The following is a 21,162-nucleotide window of genomic DNA, read 5'->3' as shown; positions in this document are numbered from 1 at the left end:
CCCAACCTCCTGACATCTACCTTAGATATTTGCAAATGTTAATAACATCTCCCCTCAGTCTTCTCTTCTTTAGACTACACAGCCCCAGTTCCCGCAGCCTTTCCTCATATGAAAGATGTTCCAGTCCCCTGATCATCTTGGTGGCCCTGTGCTGGACTCTCTCCAGCACTTCCCTATCCCTCTCGAGCTGAGGAGCCCAGAACTGGACACAGGACTCCAGATGAGGCCTCACCAGGGCAAAGTAGAGGCAGAGAAGAACCTCCCTTGACCTGCTGCCCACACTCTTCTTGATGCATCCCAGGATGCCACTGGCCTTCTTGGCCACGAGGGCACATTGCTGGCTCATATTTAGCTTATTACCAATCAGGACTGCCAGGTCTCTCTCTGCAGAGCTGCTCTTCAGCAGTTTGACCCCCAGCCTGTACTGGTGCATGGGGTTGTTCCTTCCCAGATGCAGGACTCTGCACTTGTCCTTGTTGAACCTCACGAGGTTCTTCTCTGCCCAACTCTCATGCCAATCGAGATCCTTATGGACATGATGTTTGTAAATTTCTCCTTCCAGTTTTCAACATTGCTTACAATTGTGTAGTCATTGAGGAGAAAAAAGCATTCCTATGGCAAGATGCATCTTATCTATAAGAATATTTTGCCCAAGCATTTTGTCTACGTTAATTGCAGTGTAGCTCCTATGTAGGACAGCATTGAATACAGACATCTGTACTGTAGCTGATCTCAGCAGAAACTAGGCATCCATGAAAGCAGCATATGACCATATTAAGTGCTGAGAGTCTCAAGGAGAAGACAGTCTGACTGGCATAAACAAGACCTCTACTTTCCTGATCCCTTGTATTGGTCCCACCATGGCACTGATGGAAAAGAAACTCTTCTTAAGTCAACCACCCTTCACACGACAAAAGCAGCAGTGAGTAGATGCAGGGAGCAGACACAGCAAAGCTCTTGCCCTTCTATCCTATGAAAGCAGTCATCAAGCAGTAAGAGGCTAAAGCTGTGTACACTGAGACATACCTGCCCAAAATACCCATCGACGACACACTGACCAGCTTCCATCCTTCAATAAAAAATGCCTGTACACACATATACACATGCACAGTACACATTATTCCATAGGATTGAACATAATTCTTTGAATTAGAGCTGAGAATGAAATTCTATAAAGTTTGTGAGAAAAGAAATAAAGAGAAAGGTAAAATGAATTACATGTGTGAGCCTATCTCACATCTCACGCAGATGTTCATGAGTAAATCGACATGCACGCAATACCTCTGTGCAATGACTGCAATTTGTCTCCAGAGCTCCATCTATCGGCCTTTCCTCCCCTGTAAAACTACCAACACAAAGAAACACCTAGAAATCCCACACTTCGGGCCCAGGCAATAGAGCCATATTCTTGGTATGCTTGCTCTTCCTTGTGCCCTGCCCAGCTTTTGTCACTTCTCTTTGGTTGATATTTATGGAAACAACACACTGGAGTAACTGGGGAACGTAACGGTATCCATTTATTTTAGGATAACTAAAAGCTCTCTCTCTCAGAATTACTCATTAAGCAATATTTGAAAATCTAGGCAACAAATTATCTTGCCTGTCTGTTACACCTAATCAAATGTGAAGTAAATTTCCTTCTTAGTTTAACATCACTTGGAGCCTATAATACCAAATAAAGACTGCATTAAGTAAGCAGCCAATTTCATACTGTTTTGCCACACACATATAAAATGAATGAAAAAAATCAGAAAGCTAGCAAAGCACTCTAAAATGATAATAATAAAGACAAGTCAATTCTTTTTTAGCTTATCTCTGCCTAGCTATATACAAGCATGAAATATCCATCAAAAGAAAATGTTTCTAAATTTTAAGGAAAGCAACTTCAGTCTTGAAACAACCTTTGATATCTTCCTGATACTCTCTGCCTCTGTTAATGTCAGAAATATAGCCTGCCACAAAAAATATACATGACCATTATGCTTAACTGTTAGTGAGTCTTAGTACACATAGCAAGATTGGATATACACAATCCTTTATACACAGACATAATGCTCTTCCAGCACTTTATATTCATTAAAGCATCTAAAAAAATATTAACTATTTTATCTAAAAGGCAAGATCAGTGCAGGATCCATTCAAGGCAAATCTCTTATTGTTACTGTTGTTGCTTCTTACAGGGTATTTAATGGCTTTACAAATATTTATGATTTCTTCCTAGATACCGAGTGTATAGTCATAACAGTGTGATAAAGAAGGTGATTGCAATATCGCAAGTTAAAAAAAAAAAGACTCAGAAAAAGCACAAAATAGGTATTTACAAAGCAGGAAAAGAACTGATGCCTCAAGCCTGAATAATTTCCATCCTCTACTTGTTCTACTGTCTGTCTGCAAAAAATTATACGTGAATTTTATACGCCGTCTCGGGTTCTACACACTTTCAACACAACCCACCACCAAGCTGAACTGTTGCTAATCTGCAGCTTGTATGAAAGAGATCGTTAATATACTTTAAAAGCCATACATCTTTACAAAAATCTCCCTTTCTCAGACACTAAAAACATTACTCCTATATCTCTCTGGTGGAGAGAGGACAAGGAATTATGAGGTTTTAAAGGGTTGTGTAATTTGTCTGGGATTGGCATTTAAAACAGAGCTCCAAATAGAGTTAAGGAAAAAAAAAAAAGTTGTATGCTTTATCAAAATGTTATTTGAAAAATAAAATTGAAGTGATAAAGCTGCTAAAAAGCACCTTTAGGACAGGATTCGGTTGCCTGTTGCCATTTTAGGCACTGCGGAGCACCTGGCTGGTGGGATACCCCATCTGCTCCTTTGGGAGCGTGTGGATCTGTTGTCAGGCTGGGGTTACACCTGCCAGCCCTCCATGGACATATGAGGTACTCTTGAGAATTTAAAATGATGCCTATGGTTAGACAATTGAATTCCTCATTTAAAGTCCTATCATCTTAAACCACAATCAACACAAGCCAAATTCCTGTGCTTGAAGGCACTAGTGACTTGCTGGCTTTATGGGACCCTGTCCAAAGGGAAGAATTCCCCATTTTCAGATGTAAAGGCCAGGACAGAAACTGTATTTGCTCTCTTAAGCTACATATGCTTCCAAAGTTGAATCACGCTGTTCAAATGGCATCTCAGAGTGCAAACAGATTGGCTGCATGTCTTTCTTAAAAGCAAGAAAACTCAGTTTCCCAAAATGTCGTCTATAAAAAGGGGTACACTAAGTTTTGTAGAAAAAAATGTCTCATTACAGCCACTTAGAGAATTCTAAAACAGGGAAAAAAGCTACTCTTAGGAAAAGGTTCACATGTTTAAAGGATATGGATTCCACAGCTTTCTCATGAGAAATCTTCTGGTATTTAACTCTTCTTATAGTTAGAAACATTCTACTTATCTTTGCTAAGACAAGACAAAAAAGTTCTTACTTCTGCTTCTGGTGAACATGTTAGCTGTCTCTTCACAACTGTCTTTTACATGACTATAAACTTACTAACTGTAGCTTAAAGGTGTCTTTCCTTAGGCAGAACAAGCCCAGATGAAAGATTTCTGAAATGTCATATTACCTTATTATCCATGATGCTGACTTCTAGGCTCTCTGCCTAGGTTTGGGTGTTTCTTATACCACTGTCAAACATAAGGTCCAAAGCTGGTGTAATGTGCTGCTCAGCTAGAGGAAAACAATGATTTCTCATGTGTTACGCTCCTGCTAATACATTCTAAACAACTATGGCTTTCTTGCAGCCTTCTCATGGCTGCCTCTCTCTCTGAGTGTATGTTCCATTAAAGCCTCCAAATTTTTCCTGCCAATCATCTAAGTATGCGGCAATCTTCTTTTTTTGAAGTGCTTTTCTCTGTTGTTCTCATTCCTATTATTTCAAATTCACTTTTTTTCAGATCTGAGAGGCTTCAACCTTTACTTTTCAGAATAGAATCTAATGATACCTTCTACCTGTTGAGGATCTAAAACCACATCTTGACAAGTCCAAGAAAAGTCTCCTTTTTTCTTTCTTTATAAGGTTTAAGATGTTCAGCCTCCTATTCTCCCAAATTCATTAGAGGCAGCCCTCTCTTTTGAAACCTTGACGTTTTCTTCCCCTACAGACTGTTGATGTATCTGCCTTCTCTTTTAGAAGATCATAAACACATTCTTGGTAATGTAATGTTGCCTTCTCTTCTACCCTGTCTTTCTTTCCTGAACAGTGTGTACCCTTCTATAACAACACTCCAATCCTTTGATTTATCTTATGAAGTCTTTGTCTTGCCAATTAAGTTAGAGCTTTGTTTGTGTAGCAAGACATCTCGTTCTTTCTGTTTATTCCACATACTCTTAGAGATACCTAAAATGTCTGGCTGGTTGCCCTGGAATTCTGCCTCTTGTTTCCTTTTATCTCCCAGTTGAAAGATTGCATTTGTTTCCATTATTTCAGGTCTTTTACCAGATTACTACCCTTATAAATGCAGGTTTCAATTCTTTCAAAAAACATGAAAAAGATCATTGTCTAGGTTTATGTTCTACCCTTCTTCAATAAACTTTGCTTTGCCATTGCTGTCTCAGTGCTTTTGCCATGTAATTGTAAGGATCGTGATTGAAACATCTAATTTTGTGTGGCTATAATGCTGGTGTTCACAGGTGAGATAGGGGTCTGATCTCTTGTTAGAGCCCAAAGGGATCTAGTGTGGGTTCAGGTGCGTTGCGTAGGTGTCCAGTGTCCTGTCAGATACCACAGCGGATCTAGTCTAACCTCTAGAAAGGTACCAGCTATCTGTAAGTTTCTTGTCAAGGCAAGACAAAAGCTATCTGTTTGCTTTCTGCAGGTATCTTGGGTAGCCTTGGGAACCTCAAACAGCATGAACCACCTCTGCAATCATGTTTGCCCTCTTCAGTAGAGTGCTATTTAGCTCACTCAAAAGTCAAAACCCACATTCAAAGCTGAACTTTTCTCCAAACTCCCATGGCTATACTGAATCAAATTCCACTGACCCTAAAGGGAGCTTAAGACACTCAGCAGTTCAAATGTGTACACCTAAATTTAGATGTCTCTAGGCTGAAGCTGAATCCCATTGCAGCACTGTGTTTGATCCGTTAAACCTGTGGCTTCCTAAAACCCCTACACTGAAAGACTGTGCCAGCAAAATCTCAAAAATGTAGCAGCTGGGTATTTTGGAAGAATGTAAGTTCATACTGGGAAGCACAGACATCTGAATATAATCATGGAGGACAAAAACTAAATGGCTTTGGAAAACATTCTACTAGTTGTTAAAAAAAAAAAAAAATCCAAAAGAAAGCAATGAACTCTAGTGCCCCAATTTCCACCTTCTGATGGCAGAAAAATAAGCTTTTAAATCATTCAAAAATCCTGGATGGGAGAACAAAGGAGGAAGAGTTTGTAGCGTGTCAGTAAAAATAACAGATGTGAATTCTGGAGAATTGACAAATGTAGGTAGGTAAGTAAAGGAAGTTTAATTGCTTGCTGTCCACTAAAGATTTGAATTGTTGGGATTTAAAATAGTGATAAAACAGGAAGTCTACCTGTAATTATCCATGTTTCTAATTTAAACTACAAAAATAAAATTAAATAGCAATTTAATTGTCAATGAAGTTGAAGGACTTGCTTCTCTCTATTAAAATACTAACCCAAACTATCTTCTCACCTGCATAGCTTGGAAGTCTTGAGAAAGACAGAAGAGGACTTGCTTGTCACGACCTGAAATTAAGGTTAAGCAAATACCAAAATTTTATATTAGAACTTTTTGTAGTAGTTAGCTTGTGTTTGATCCTGTCTATTTTTGTGTTATTTTTAATGAAAACAAAATAAAAAAGGAACAAAGAAATACAGTTCAAGATTCTAGTCGGTCTGGCACAGGAAAAGAGCTTAAATCCAAAAGTCCCACAGCTGAGTTCATTATCTGCCTGCTTTAACGAAAGCATAACTATTTATCCACTTTCCTGGATTAATGTCTCGCCTTAGACTTCTCCTTCCCCTTGAATGCTCCTGTCTCTCTCTTCACCAATGATCCTGCTAAACCTTCACAAGAACAATTTCTCCACCAGTAAATGTTTCATTAAAAATGAAAAATTTCCGCTGTTCCCCACTTGCTTCTTTCACAAATTCTTCATGTTCTTCAATCATTAAAGAAAAGGAGTCTCTTTTTCTCAAGTCTTTGAAACTTGAGTTTTGACTAATGGTAGTTAAGTACATAAATGGCAATACACTGAGTTCTGTGAAAGGAAAGATTTAATAGTAGGGAATGCTTGGTGTGGGCTGGCAAGAACAATTTAACCGCTTGCAAAACATTCTGGCTGGGAGAAGAGCATGGCCTGTAACAATAGGACTGATGGAATTAACTCATTACGAATTTCATAAATGATATTAACACTGAGGGAAAAAAAATTATAATCCTTACTCTTTGTAACAACACAGTCTTCAAAAACAAACATAGAAAAAGTCCAAACTGCATTGAGAGATACTATTGTATTGTGTCATTTCACATTTTACATCACTGCTAATCAAAGAATCACAGAATGGTAGGGGTTGGAAAGGACCTCTAGAGATGAGTAACAGATCAGTAGAAGCATATTTAAAATTACATGAACATGATAGAAACCTGAGGAAATCTTCCTCCATTATTCCAAATTAATAAACATTTAAACAGTTCATATGTAATTAAGATTATTGTAAATAATTGCTCTACATTTCTTTCTTATTCATGAAAGCCTCCATCTTTGTGAAAATTTCATAATCCTTTAAACTACTAGCAAGAAAAGCTGTCAGTAATACAAAAAGAAAAGGTGCTGCGACATAGGAACATTGCAACATTGCGGCATCTTTTACCTTGTACTGACTAAGCAAATTTGGTTAAAATTTATGCATTGTTTTTTCTTTCCTCTTTAAAGATAAGGAGCCATCTCTTCAGGGTAACCATCTTCACTGATTTGGGTAAATTTATACTGGTTTTCATCTGCTGTGGATGCTCTTACCTGTATCAGTTGACATTAGATGGCAAAATCAATTAGTATTTTCTAAATGCTCCAACTTTTCCTTATTTTTAAAGCTGCCTTTAATCTTTGTTTTTCTGTTTGTAGTGGCTCATGAAATAAAGAGATATGCCCTAGTGATATTTGAACAAACTGCAGAGATAAGGGAAAAAGGCAAAGACCGTCTGCTTGGTATTTTGGATATATAAGATTTAGCTGACTTGCAACCAGCCAGCTGCTGGGCATGCGTCACTAGGTGTTCTGAGACGAATGGTGCAATGTGAGGCGAGAAACAGAGAAGATCCCAAGGGGAACCTAATTTGGTGTAACACTGTGAGCAGATTAAAGGAAGGCCCAGTCATGCTATTACCATACAACCTCTAAAACCTCACTATGTGATACAGGTTTCACAGAAGGTTTAATTTACCCCCTATCTCTCTCTCTCCCTGCCAGAGTACTTAGTGCTAAGAAACATTTGGCAGCTAGCTATGTGCTAGGAATAAAATACACTAGCATAGACTCAGGACATTGCAAAGATCCAGACCCCACTGTCTCAAAACAGAGATAAAATTCTATTTACTTCATTTTCATCTGAGTAATACCACAGAGATTTTATCTGAACATTAGTTTAATTGTGAATCATAAACATTGGCAAGAGCCACAGGAGATTGCTAATGGGTTATCATATGCAAAATGACAGAAAGCATGAAGCACATTGATAGTTTCATGTTGCATTCACCCTTGAAAAAAAGAAATGGCATAGTGATACACAAAAAAAAGGAAAAACTGTTAAATATAGAGGTATTTGCTTGTGAAAAAATTAAACATTACACTCTAATTAGAACTCAGCTTTTCAAAATGTAATAAGAAAATGTATGGGGGGGGAGGACTTTGCTCTAGGAATTGAACTTAAAATATTTCTGCAAGAAAGTCTTGTCTATGTTCCCAATTTGTAGTACCACAGTGTAATCTTGGTAGGTTGTGTATGCTGTCAGCACACACAAGGGGTACAAATATGTCACTAAGAGGTTGGTCAGCTCACACTGCCAATGCCAATCGAATGGCATCTTTTCCATATTTTTCCATACAGGTTCTCAGGCTGTCTTTGCACTAGGGTGCCTCTACTTATCCAATTCTCTCTCCTTGCCTTTGTGCATGTATGAGGCTGTGTGTGTATATACACAGATAATGCATACACATATGTGTGTGTACTAGAATGACCATCTCAGCTTCCTGAAACAGGTGCTTTTGGCATCAATCTGTATTTGAATCAACAGTTTATCTCATGAGCTCAATTAACACCTCTCTGCATGGAAGAGCCACCTAGAGACCTGTTACAGCCTGCCTGTACGACTCACAGCTAGTGGCACTAGGCTGTTTTCTCAACAGCTCCCCAAAGGCTTCTGCCGAAATCTCAGCGCTAACTAATTTGGGACACGTCTAAAATATGTATGCCAGTGGTTCACACAGCAGTCTGATGCAGAGGCTCGATGCTGCAACCGTGGAAGTCCCAGAGCGGAATCAATCTGGCATTTTCACCGCTCGGCTGTTTCTGCACTTAGTGCAGAGTAACTGCATCACGGCTTCCTCTTCCTCTGCTGCCCGGAGAGCTCTGGTGCCCGTAGAAATCGCTGCCATCCAGAGCGGTGTAGCTGACAGTTCCGTAGCAGTTGCTGTGGCGGCATTTTCAGGCTCGCCTGCCTCGCCAAGCGCTTCACGACTCAGCGCGCTCAAGTCTCTGCCAGAGACACGGGTGAAACTCAGCAAGACGGATACTCTCGTTCTTTGCGGGTTTTTGCGCGCACCCACGCAACCCCTGGCACTGGGCAGCCTGGCCCCTCCGCCGGGGCTCGGCCACGGCTGGCAGCTCCTTCCAACTCCCCCCCCACACCCACATCCCTTCTCCCCCGCCTCCGCGGGAACCCGAAGGTGGAAGCTCTTCACCCAGCGAGACGTGCAAAATCAGAGGCCAGTGGCGTGCTGCCTGCTAGCTTCGGGCAGGAGCCAGCCTCTCGGCAGGGCGCTGCGGGGCGGTGCGGGCAGGGATGGGCGGCGGAGGTGATGCTCGCCCGGGCCGGGGCACAGCGACAAGTGCCCCCTGAGTTCCGTACCTGCACCGTGCCCAGACCCTGACACGGGGCCGAGTCTACATGGGTCTCAAACAAACAAAAAAAAACCCCCAAAAAACCCCCCACCCAAAAAACCAAACAAAACAGGAAAGACCTGGTTATCTGTCTCCGCACAGTGCGTCTTTTTCTTACTAGTGCTAAACTCGTGCATTTAAGTTCTGTCCGAATTTTTTTTAGGAAAAGGAAAAGTAAAGTGAGAAAATGATGCCTAGACTCATTCTCTTTGCTCCTCTGTTCTGAACGCTGGCTGAGGTTTGGTCCCACACACTGCCTCCCGTTAAGGTCCGGGCCGGCCTGACCCGGCCGCACTCGGCGACGCGAGAGCAGCTCAAGAGCAGCGACCTGGCCCGCCGGCCGCTGGGGCAAGCCCAGTCTCAGCACGGTCGGAGCCTTCGCCGCGCCTCGGCGAGGAGCATCGCGAAAGCTACCGAGCCTAAATCTCGGCTTCGGGCTGGAAGCGAAGCGGGCGAGACCCCGTGAAGACGGCCTCGCAGAGCCCCTGCCGCGACTACGTGCAGCTGTTGCAGGTCTCTCCCAGCTGCGCGGAGATAGAATAGCCAACTTTTTCCGGAGCCACCCGCTGCTCGTTGGTGTATCTGCCTCTGAGCGGTGCCCGTTCCCGCCTCCCCTACGAGTCGAGCTCCGCGCTCGGGGGTTTCTCCCCGGAGGAGCTCTCCCCGGGGGACACCGGCGGCGGGCAGCGCGGGCGGGGACGGCGAGGTACGCTGAGCCCCGCGGAGCCGTGCGCGGGGTCGCAGTGCACTGCGCGCCCGCAGGGGGGCGCCGTCGGACGGCGCCGGTGCCGCCGCGGCGCGCGGGGGGCGGCGGGCGTGGGGAGCGGCGCGGCCACGGGGGGCGCGGGGGCAGCGCGGCGGGGGCGGGAGCGCGCCGGGGCCCGCGGAGGCAGGGAGAGAGAGCGAGCGTGCCGCCAACCGAGGAGAGAGCGCGTCGGCGAGGACGGGAAACCCTGGTGTCTGCTCCTCGGCGCTCTTTTGGCCGTTATTCCCGTGTCTTTTCCTCCTTCCCCGTGCCGCGCAGCCTGCGCTCCCGAGGAAACCATCGTATCGGAAGGAGCTGTTACTTTTTACAGCCAGCATGAGGCTCCCCGAGGGAATAAGGAGGTGCCCTACGAAGCAGCCGGGGAAGAATCTGCCTCTCATCTGTTGCACCGGAGCCCGGCGACAGGCGCGGGTCCCCCGCCCGGAGGTGATGGGCACCCGCTAACTCGTGGGCGTGTATCCGAGAGGCACCTGCACGTGCGGCAAACATGAAGAAAATAAAGTAAGAATGGGGACAAGTGGCTGAGATGGACGACAGCCAGTGAAATAAACACCTTTTAAAGGGATTTAATTTACAGAAGGTACTAATTCCAAGGGAAAAAATGTGATCTGTTAAAACTGTTGAAGGAAGATGCTGGTTCTCAACGCACGCACCTAAACCAAGTAAGTTCTCGTCAACTTTGATATATTCGCTTTCTGAGTCTTTACTTGTCTCTCTACCAAAAAAAAAACCCCAAAAAAAAAACCAAAACCAACCCAAACAAAAAAAAAACCCCAATCCTTGGGATGGTCTGAGGTAACTTTCTCGCCAACGCAAGCACAAAGTGATATCGTGCACCTGCCGGGTCACAGCCTAGAGAAGAGCCGTTTCTTTCTCTGGCGTGTAATAAACGTGTTTTTTGCTGCCAGCCGCTGCCGTTAGAAGTGGCACCTCGGTAGCTGGCTAAAGCGTCACACCCGCAGGACACTGGGGGAACGGCGGGCCGGGGACCGCTCCCGGCGGCGCAGCGCGGGAGGAAGCCCCGGGCTGCCCTCAGCGAGGGCGGCTGCCGCTGGCAGCGTAGCCGACCCGACGGCGCTGAGGGCACGCCGGCCCCCGGTACGGCCGTGGCGGGAGCTGCCCGCAGTCGGCCCCGCGCACACGAGTCGGGGGTGAGCTGCGCCGCCGTGACACTCCGCCGCGGGCCACCGCCGCTGATCGCCCCGGGAGCGGCGGCCGCAGACGGCGTGTTCCCGCTGTTACCCTCCTAGGGCACCTCGCTCCCCGCCGAGGCAGTCCGCAAGGACCGTCCTGGGAAGGTTCAGGTCCTGCCAGGAGGACCTGGAGGACGGCAAACGGCTGGTAGATGGGAGGAGAGCAGGGTGCGACGGGCTGTGAGACGGCTCGGACAGCACACGAAGTGCTGCTGGGTTTCATCCCAGCACTGGGCTTGCACTTTTAAGATCTCACTGTTGCGGTGGTCGGGCAGAAGCCGTAGTCTTGTTGGGAAGAAGCCGCTGATACTCTGGAGGCTTAAACGCTGACAGAAAATCACCACTACAGAGGGGCAGCCCCGTGAAGTTCTTTGCAATTGGATAAACCTGCTCGTTACTCTAATATTTCCCAGTTTTTACAAGAAAATGTCGTTTATGCACTTTTGTTTTATTGGAGTCAGTTGGGTGATTTCCTGTTAGCATGGCAACCAAAATTTGTATTTCTCGTGAGGTGCCTTGTGAGATTGCTTTTCCAATGCTAAAACACCTTTTGGGTGTAACTAAATAAAACCACTTTCCAGTCTGTGTTTTTCTTCCAGAGAGTGGGTACTCCTCAAAAAAAAAAAAAAAAGATAAACCAGTTTGCACCTTGATTTCATCTGAGATAGATACTTTTTATAAGAATCTGTGCACATTTAGTTTTATGTAGAATGCAGTAGAGACAGAATGGAAATAGTCATACACACTAACCTAAACGCCAGTGTTACGTCACCTTTAAATCCAGTCAGCTTGACATTTCAAATATAATTGTCCTGCATGACATAGAACGTTTCAATGTTTACTTTCTCCAAAGCCCAGATCTGAGTAGTTTAACAAGGATATCTGTGCGAACATACAGATTTTTCCATGGTTCAATCTCATACAGTCCGAGAAGCCAAGCACCAGAGTGAGTGCTTTAAAACTGTCTTGGAACAGAAGAAATTCTGGACTTACAGGAGACCTGCCTTTACATCTCTTTTTCAGGCAAGACTCAGAAATAGGCTTTGTCCTTTAATATCAAAGAAGCTGAAAATCTCATGGCACAGGTTGATTTTCCTTTGGTGTTGCCTTCTATACTGAAAAAAACCCTTGGTTTTGCTTGCAGGAGGATGAGGTTCTTTAGTTACTAGAGTTTTTCTTCTTTTGTTCAGGCTTCAGAACCAATGAGACTGTATTTGGAAACAGCAAAACAAAAATATGTCTGTCTTTTAAATTCAACATCAGCCACTTATTCCGACTCTATATATAGTAGTCATTGCCCTTAAAATAGCTCCAGAAAGAAATTCCTTTTTTTCTTATCTTATTTAAAGCACATACTGCTAGTTGAAATTTCAGTCAATTGAGGTCACTACAAATCTGGTATGATTTTACTTATCTTTTTCAGTATGCCTGCTGATGGGTGCCGAGCAAATCGGCTTTACTCTTGGTAAACCTGGATTTGGGTTACTCCAGTGTGGAGGGCCCACCAAGTTTATGTTGGAGGACACACATGTAGAGAATACTACTTAGGGATTTGCTTTCACTTTTGTATATGTGTGTAGATTGCCTCAATTAAATGTCAAGTGAAAATGAGCACAACTGCTCCTCCCATCACCTGAGACCTGTCTCTATGCCAGTACACTGTTTAATCTCTCAGCTTTTTCTGGAACATGATTCATTGGAGTGAAGTGGCTAAAACTGGGAAAATCCCATGATAGCATCTCTTCCTGCCTCTGGTGATGCTGGTAATCAGTGCTAAAAGGGACTGACTTCCTTCTGAAAATGGTGACTTGTCTTAAGGAAAGGCAACATAGAAGCAGGAAGAAAAGACTGTTATAACCAGTTTCAGGAAAAAGCAGACAAGAGTAGAAGAGCATTGTCAATTCAGATGCTTAATGGCTTTGTGAGTGTCAGTTTTACCATTATGTTTTCTGCTCAGATTTAAGTTGTACTGGGTTATATTCTGGTTGCTTTATCAAATACAATGTTTTAAATTACTGAAAGCAGGTTGAAGGTGAATCTTTGTGTATAAATCAATCTTCCATCACCATGTTTTATGACAATTAACAAAGATCCAGAAGTCATATGCTTTAGAAGCCTCAAATCCATTGAAGAAGACAGACTTGCCCTTAGTTTACTACACGGACACTACTTGAAGTAGTGTAACGTAGCATTCAGAATAACACCAGAAATGACAGTTGCCCACTCATCCTTATGCCCACTGTCATTTTTTGCTGCAAAACAGATTCACCTGACTGAATACATATTATACAGTCATACAGTGACCACAGAGGAAGGCCGAGTAAATGAAATCTTTTTGTAGCAGCTGTCTATGCAGAAGATGCTCATAGGTGCATTAGCTTTCAGAGAAATAGAATTTGAAACAGTTAAAACAACTGGAGGTAACATCATTTCTTTACACAAGTGAAGTTTTCAAGGAAATGAAAGGTTTTTAGTGTGCTCTGCAGGCAAGAGAAAGAAAGAAATGAAAACTATTTATTGTAGTGAGGGGTTTTTTTAGGATTGGGAGTTGGGTTTTTTCTCTGTTTTCTCCCTGTTTTGGTTTAAATTCTCAAACTACTTCCACTCTCTTTACAACCATTTATTTCTTATTTACATAGTGACTGGTGTGAGACAAAACCTGAAAAGAGCCTTGGATAAAAATTACCCTGTTTTTACAGTCAAGCTGTTTTTCAGGGAATGTGGGCTGAAGTGGGACAGGAAAACTTCCTTAAATTTGAGTGAGTATGTTTAAGAGTGTGAATCAGTAACCTCTAAAGTTTAAGACAACTTCTGCAATTGCTTGGTCACTGAGTGTAGGCTCAAAACACTCATCTGGAAAGCTGCTCACATATCCTGTGCATGTCAGACGAACTATTTGAATGTTGTGATAATATTACGCAAAGGGTAGAGGGGAACTGTGGATTGAGAAATTTTCTTCACTGGGCTTTCCTCAGACAGAGGTTGCAGGATTATTCTGGAGATATTTTCCATGTATGCAAAGTTCTGGGGAACAAGCAGCCTTTTCCCGGGAGGCAAAGGCCTCTGTCCCACATGGACAGTCAGTGAGCCAAGCTGTGTGATGATGGCCATCCAGCCATAGCTCAGCATATGCTGATTTTCCACAGAATCACAGAATGGTAGGATTGGAAGGGACCTTTAGAGATCATCTAGTCCAATCCCTCTGCAGAAGCAGGTCCACCTAGATCAGGTCACCCAGGAATGCGTCCAGATGGGTCTTGAAGACCTCCAAGGAAGGAGACCACACGCTCCCTGGGCAGCCTGTGCCAGTGCTCTGTCATCCTCACAGTAAAATACTTTTTTCTTAAATGACACACAGGAACTTTTTTAAAGAGATTCCTTGTGATGCCAGTTTTAAGGACCAAAAATACATAATTTTTGGCTCAGATAACTGTAAAGCTTATACTACCTTCATTCACCCCTAAGACCAGACAGAAAAAAAGAGACTTTGGGTCCTCAGATCCTGACGCCACTTTTCTCAGAGGAGGAGGACTCCTCACATTCTTTCCCTGCTCCAATGAAGGGTCCCTTGAACGGGACACAGTCCTCAACGAACCTCTCTGGCGTGAGTTCTTCCCAACAACAACAACTTCTCACAGACCTCTCCAGCATGGGACTCTTCTGTGGCCAGCAGCATTCCGGGCACCTTCTGCTGCAATGCCACCCTCCCACAAATTCATGGCCTCCTCCAGTTACAGTCACCAACCCTGGTGTAGGATCCTCTGTGAACTACCAACAACTCTCAGCTTCACCACTTCTCTCCACAGGTGGCTGGGAGACAGCCTGTCATTTCCCCATGGGATGCAGGGAAGTCTCTGCTCCAGCACACCTCTTCCCTCACTGACCTTGGGGTCTGCATGGTCGCTTCTCTCTCCTCCAACTCCATTCTCCCATCACTGGAAAAGAAAAAAGGAAGAAGAAAAGGAAGAACCCTCATATTCCAGCTTCTTCTTCTTAAAAAGTGATTGTGGAGGTGTGCAGTTGGCTCAGCTCTGGAAGTGGGTCTGACTCAGAGCAAGGGAGAGTTTTGAGCAACTTCTTACAGGAGCCATCTTTACAGCCCCTTCCCCATTACCAGAAAGAGCTCCACACAAACCTGTGACAGTCTTGTAGCATACAGGCTAGCCTTTCATGGCTATATCTGAGGCCCTGAACTGCTTTTTGTCAGCTATTTGTCAGCTATTGAAGTGACCCTGTAGTGTCTCTTTGTTTCCTGGAAAGGGAAAGGAAGAAGCAGAGAGTGAACCATCCTCTGTATTTTGTCATCTCCTTTATAGCAGCAGAAGCATTCTCCAGAGGTGTCTGTCTCTATTAACTATGCAGTAGGACCCAAGACAAGAAACCTTCCTTCTCAAGCTACGTTAGCTGAATCCTAGCTATGCAGAGCAGGCAGTGGTAGTAGAGTATAAAGGTTAAATAAGCACAGAGGTCAGTAGATCCAGGACAAATGGTTGCTATAATCATTCTAAAATTTACCTTTGAAAAAAGCTCAACCAAAACATGCATACACATGCACCAAGCTGCTGTGCTAACTTTGAAAGAATCTGTAAATCACATGAACTCACAACTGCTTGTTGGATATGTGCTTCTGGGGTTTTGCCAGATGCCACTTCTACAATCTGGCTTCCTTATACAAGATTCTTCAATAAATGATTCTTCATGTGCAAACTGTCAGTAACTACTGAAAACATTTGTTGTGTTTCAGTTCAGGTGTGTGGTTCTCATGTCCATCAGAGAGAGGCAGCAGCTGCCAAAGAGCCAACAGTGTTCTTAGTGAAGGCCAAGTAGTGGGCATGATTTTTAACCCAGGTCATAAAGCAGGAGAGGAGCCTTAATACAACTCTCCAGCCAAAAATGTATGGTGGGAAGTTGGTCTGGCCTGAGAGCTTTGGATGAGAGAGATGTGAAAATTCTGCCAGTAATGACCTTCCTGAGTAGTCTCCATGTGGGATCAACTGAGAATTAAAGTTTCTCACTTTAACCAGCATCTAATCAAAGTACCCACGCATATCAGAGCAGGTTAGAAATCCTAGGAAAAAGAATGCAGTCCTGCAGTTTGTTATTAGGTTAACAGACAAGCTTTTGCTTGTGTTCCTTCTGTGTTGCCTTACATCAGGGGAAGTGTATGAAAGGATCTGATTTTGAAGATGAAACCTGTAATATTGTCTAGCATACAGATGTCTTTAGCAGATTAGCAGTTTGATATCAAAAGAGAGAGTACTGGCCAGAGACTAGAGAGTACCGAATTTACAATGAAAATTCCATTGTCTTCTGTATTTAGGTTCTTTTCTTCTAAAAGTCTAAAAGTTTAAATTTCACCTGTATTTGCCAATAAATATTTTATTTCATGCATTGTTTTGCCACTACAATTTCTATTATAAAAGGTACAACAGGCCATTTTACTTTTTGAGTAGAGGAACAGAATTGTAGCAAAAGATGCAGGGTGGTATTGTGTCTGATTTAAGATTGCCTCCAGTACATTTGTATATAGTAATTTATGTCAAAAACATTTTTGCTTGCAAATCTTGAAAAGCTATAAAAAGGGACTTTTGCACCAAAGGTTGGTGTTTTTTCACCACCACAGACCTTATTTCCAGTTGTAAAATAGTCATCTACATTCCTTGTATAGTCAGTGGAGAGACACAGAAAGCTTCAGTACACAAACAAATCCATCTAATTCATACACCTGACATAGAGTGGGAGGAAGTAGGTATTTATGGTTGCTGATTGTTGTTGGACTTTTAAAAATCCCCCATATTCAGAGGACATCTGTTTTCTTCCAAGGTGTCTCAAGGTCCTGTTGACCTTCCTGGTATTGATGCAGACCTAGTAACAGTAACTAGGTGACTACAAGGTAATATCTTGCTGTCTGTCCTTAGAATTTATAGGAGTTTGTGATTGAATTGGGTAGCTGAAATACAGTTTGTAGCTGTGCCAAGGCAAACGGGAGTGTCAACCGGACCCTTATAAAAGAAGAACACACAGTTCTGGGTGCTCAGATCCTACCTCCTGCGAGTGCAAGATGTCTTTCTTCCGGAGGGAACGTGCTGCATATGTGGAGCAAGGGAAAGCGAGCACAGACTCCCTTCAAATGCTCTCAGTGTTGCCGTCTTCACAATGTACCTCAGTCTACTGAATATATAATTACAACAGAAATTATCTTTCAGTGATGACATGGTTGTTTTACTCTCTGTTCATGTGGAAATGTTCATTATTATCAAAACACTTCAAAATAAATCCTTCTGCTGTACTTCAGCACTGACTGCTACATGCATCCTGCCTATCATTCACTGGAAAATAACTAAAATATCCCATTTAGGTTTTGCTTCTACTGAAAACATTTTGGTTTAGATTGTGAGAGAAGTTTACCTTTCATTTCTTATGATAATCACTTAGATCAGAGCTGCAGTCAACCCCTTGAATTTATTTGTGCTAGCACAGTGACTTTGGCTTTTTTTGGTTTTGATGTGTTTATTTTGGTGCAATACATTTGTACCTGAAACACCATCAGTTCCAAAAACCATACTCTTTCCCCATGGTGGCTTTAGCTCTCTAGCAGATACCCTGTGGAAGGAATTTTGGCCATGAATAAAACGAAGAACAAGTTGCTTACAGAACAGTTGTCTAATTTGCCTTAAGCTTCTTTGCTACAAAACTGTCATTCAAAAGACAGTAATTGCTTGTCTTCGAATTCAGCTAGACACCTTACCATCAGGCCTGTGAGTCAAAGTTGGCATTTATAGCTTTTAGAAGGAACCTGCTAACTTCATAGGGTGATTCATGTGACCTATCTTGAAGAAAATTAATTGCTCTCTGCAGGGGGTGCATTTCTTCTCGTTTGTAATAAAGGAACATCAAGATGACAAACCAGCCTTGGATGTCAGTGTTTTGGATTCCTAGGTTAGCAAATATGAATCTTGCCTTTATTTTTCAAGTGTTTGAAATTGAAGTACTTCATTGTGCCACAAAATGTTTAACAAAGCTTCTTAAGTCCAATTTTTTAAAAACTAAGTAGGACCCCGGCACCTACAGCACAGAGATCGTGTATAGCAAATCACTGGCATAGGTACGTATTTGTACTATGTCCTGGGTTATAAATACTCTTGTATTTTATTCTTAATGACATCAGGCTTCGTACAGAGCAATTAGAAAATAGTATTTTGGTCTGACCACTTGCATAAAAATATTTTATTCATGGTTGTTTAACTTAGTGATGTTAACTTTGAGCGTATTTGTTTATGCACTGAGGCCAATTGTACCTAAAACTGACGTGATTTGAGATGATTACATTTATTGCTGCAGTGTCTTTGCATAGAACTAGACTACCACAGAATTTTTTTATCCTTCTTTTTCTTTGGTTGAGGATTTGCTTTTTCCACAAAACTTAAGCACACCAAGCGTTTGTCTCTCCCTTCTTTTGAGTGTGTCAGCTGGTAAGGGAAGCAGGGTATGTTCAGTGAGATGGATTGTGTTTCAGTGGTCGAGCACTAGTCCAGCCTCAGAGCTGTACTCACGCTGGAGTTTGTATGGATGAGTTAGGACAAAAGAAGGATTTCTCACTCGTGCCCAGAGTGCTTCCTCTTGAGTCACTTTCTAGAAATCACCCTCACTTCGCTACTGTTTCTGCTGGCTTTAGGCCAGGGGGGAGCTTTCTCCTGCCTGAAGAATTCCTTTGGGTTAACTGCAGACAGGATCCAGCTTTTAGTTCTTCATAATTAAAAAAAGTATCCAGTGCGTAAGATAGGATGTGGATATAAACCTTCCATTTGTGCTGCAATTTTATTTTGTCAAAGAAACTTTACTCTCATAACAGGCCATTTCCTTGCTTGGCACCGTCAGTAAAGCACTACACTGGTTTACCAGTGTCTTCTTACTGATGCCCTCTTGTGCATTCACCTTCATCCTTTACTAAAGTTTGGTTTCCCACTCACTCAGTGTGTTAAGTCCAGAAATTGCAGATGAGCTCCTAGTGACACCGAAGAGGATTTAATTTAGCAGTAGTGTTACAAAGCACCAGAGTCTCTGGGGGAGAGCCAACCACCTAACCCTGAGAAGAGGTTTAGACCAGTTCATATGTGGGTTTGCAGGTCTGTCTGATGAGATCTGTTCAGAGAACTCATTAGCTGATTAGCCCACAAAGCTTCTCTAGTTCTTCAAGGCTCTACTAATAACAACCAAGAACCTAGTAACCTAGCACAGTGCGTCTTGCAGTACACAAAGCCCACATGTCAGTATTACGATTTTCAGAAAGATTAATTGCTTACTAGTGATTCTCCTCAGGGATAATATACATCTGGGCTTCTCTCAAAACCAAGGTTTTGCTGACTTTGGGCAAGGTAGCAAGGGCTACCTTGAGTGTGAGTTCTTGGCAGAGATAAAAAAAATTGACATTTCGAAACATAAATGGACAAAACAATAGGCATTTTAATTTCAAAGCAATCATATAAAGACAGTGAAGATCATTACTCCATTGAGAGACACTAGCACGTTCAAATAGGTCAGCTCATGTTCATATTCTCCATGATATTGCCATTCAGTTAGATAACAGCTATCTCTCATGGCTTGATTTCCTTCTGGAAACACAGTGGTTCAGTAGACAAGTATACTGGGGCAACATGACACTTCAATCATTTTATCGCTTTAGTGTTTTCTTGCCTAATTGCCTGTTTACTTTTATTTTAACACTCTTTACTTAAACCCTGTGCTGAAAACAATGTGTACAATAAAAAATTACCTAAAATAATCAACAGCTCGTAATGACCAAGCTTTATGGTCAATCCATGATGGAATCAATTTTGAAGAAATAGGATGCTACCTGTGTTTTGTAATTGTACCTTAATTCAAGAAGGTATTCCAATGTAAAGAAGTCTTGATGTTCTACTGAATGCAATGCTTCAGAGAGTGCTTCTTGTTGAGCATTGACTTTATTCCTCTCCCCAGAATGAGACATTTGCCTGAATCCAGGTTTAAGGGCTATAATTTGAATGTTCAGGTAAACATTTTATATGCCATAACAAAAGAAAAATATCAATGCTACACAAATTGAATAGAGAATCCAGCATCACTTCAATGATTTCACATGTGCTAGAATTTTAGTAAGGATGTTTCTACTATGCATCTTCACATTCTCCTTTGAAAATGTTACGTTTGTTCACAGAGATGCAACTCCTTTTCAGTGTCTTTTGCATATTATGAAGCTTCCTAAAATTCCACAAGCTGCCTGCTTTTAAATTTATTTGCATACTTATTTATTTACTGCAGTGCACAGTCTTTGGGCGTGGAGAAATATAAAGATTACAGGTGAATTTAAAATTATGGTAATGGTCAAAGTAATTTGACATTCTGGCACCCTGATGTGAAATTTTACAAAATACACAATGAAGCAGTTGTGCTTTCTCATCAATCATACATGCATTGGTTCAGATGTAAGATGTAATTCTGAAAATTTGCCCTCCTGGTACCAACAGAATTATAATGCTCTGGCAGCTTCTTGTTTCTTCTCAATAATTTATCAGTTTATGAAAAATATATTGTGTCTACTTCTCCACTCAAATGCAGTCAATGCAATTACAAGTTGTAGAGAATCTAGTCCAAAATCTTGATGCTGTTGAGTATTTTAGAAAAATATGTAGGCCTAAAACAATAATATATTTGCCATCTTTGCCATGGTTGCAACCTGCAGCTGCCCTGTGTAATTCTGGGATGTCTTTCAATAATTTTCTCCATTCTATATCTAAATATTTGGTTCCGTTGCTGTTCACAGATTTAATCTTTTCAGGGAGAGAAGCAGTGAGTCTTTGCTTTAAGTAGACTACTGTAGATGACAAGGACTAAAATTTCAATGCATATGATTATAAGAGTTTCTGCATCTTTCTGTTGCTGGGAAAATGGCTTTAAGAATGAAAATTAAGTAGGCGATGACACACATTTTTAAACTAACCTTGGTTTTTAATAGTTCATAAAACATTCAGAAATCATTCTGAACAGTTTTTTATAGAGTTGACAGAAAACTGATTGCCATTTCAAG

At 42.3% G+C, this 21,162-nt stretch overlaps 1 protein-coding gene across 2 annotated transcripts in view; it reads left to right on the top strand.

The window, feature by feature from the left end:
• The first annotated feature begins 10,033 nt into the window (after positions 1-10,033).
• Positions 10,034-21,162, top strand: part of TRPC4 (transient receptor potential cation channel subfamily C member 4) — a 150,141-nt gene continuing 139,012 nt past the window's right edge. Inside the window, exons 1-2 of one of the 2 annotated variants that reach the window (XM_061994004.1) lie at positions 10,034-10,404; positions 10,481-10,565. The gene's annotated coding sequence lies outside the window, so the exon portion shown is untranslated. Of the gene's footprint in view, positions 10,566-21,162 lie in introns of both variants that reach the window. The other variant, XM_061993997.1, reaches the window with a different exon arrangement.

Source organism: Colius striatus, chromosome 1, assembly GCF_028858725.1.
Source record: "Colius striatus isolate bColStr4 chromosome 1, bColStr4.1.hap1, whole genome shotgun sequence".
NCBI classification, from domain to species: domain Eukaryota; kingdom Metazoa; phylum Chordata; class Aves; order Coliiformes; family Coliidae; genus Colius; species Colius striatus.
Note: the sequence above shows the minus strand (reverse complement) of the source record. Positions and strands in the feature narration are given on the sequence as shown.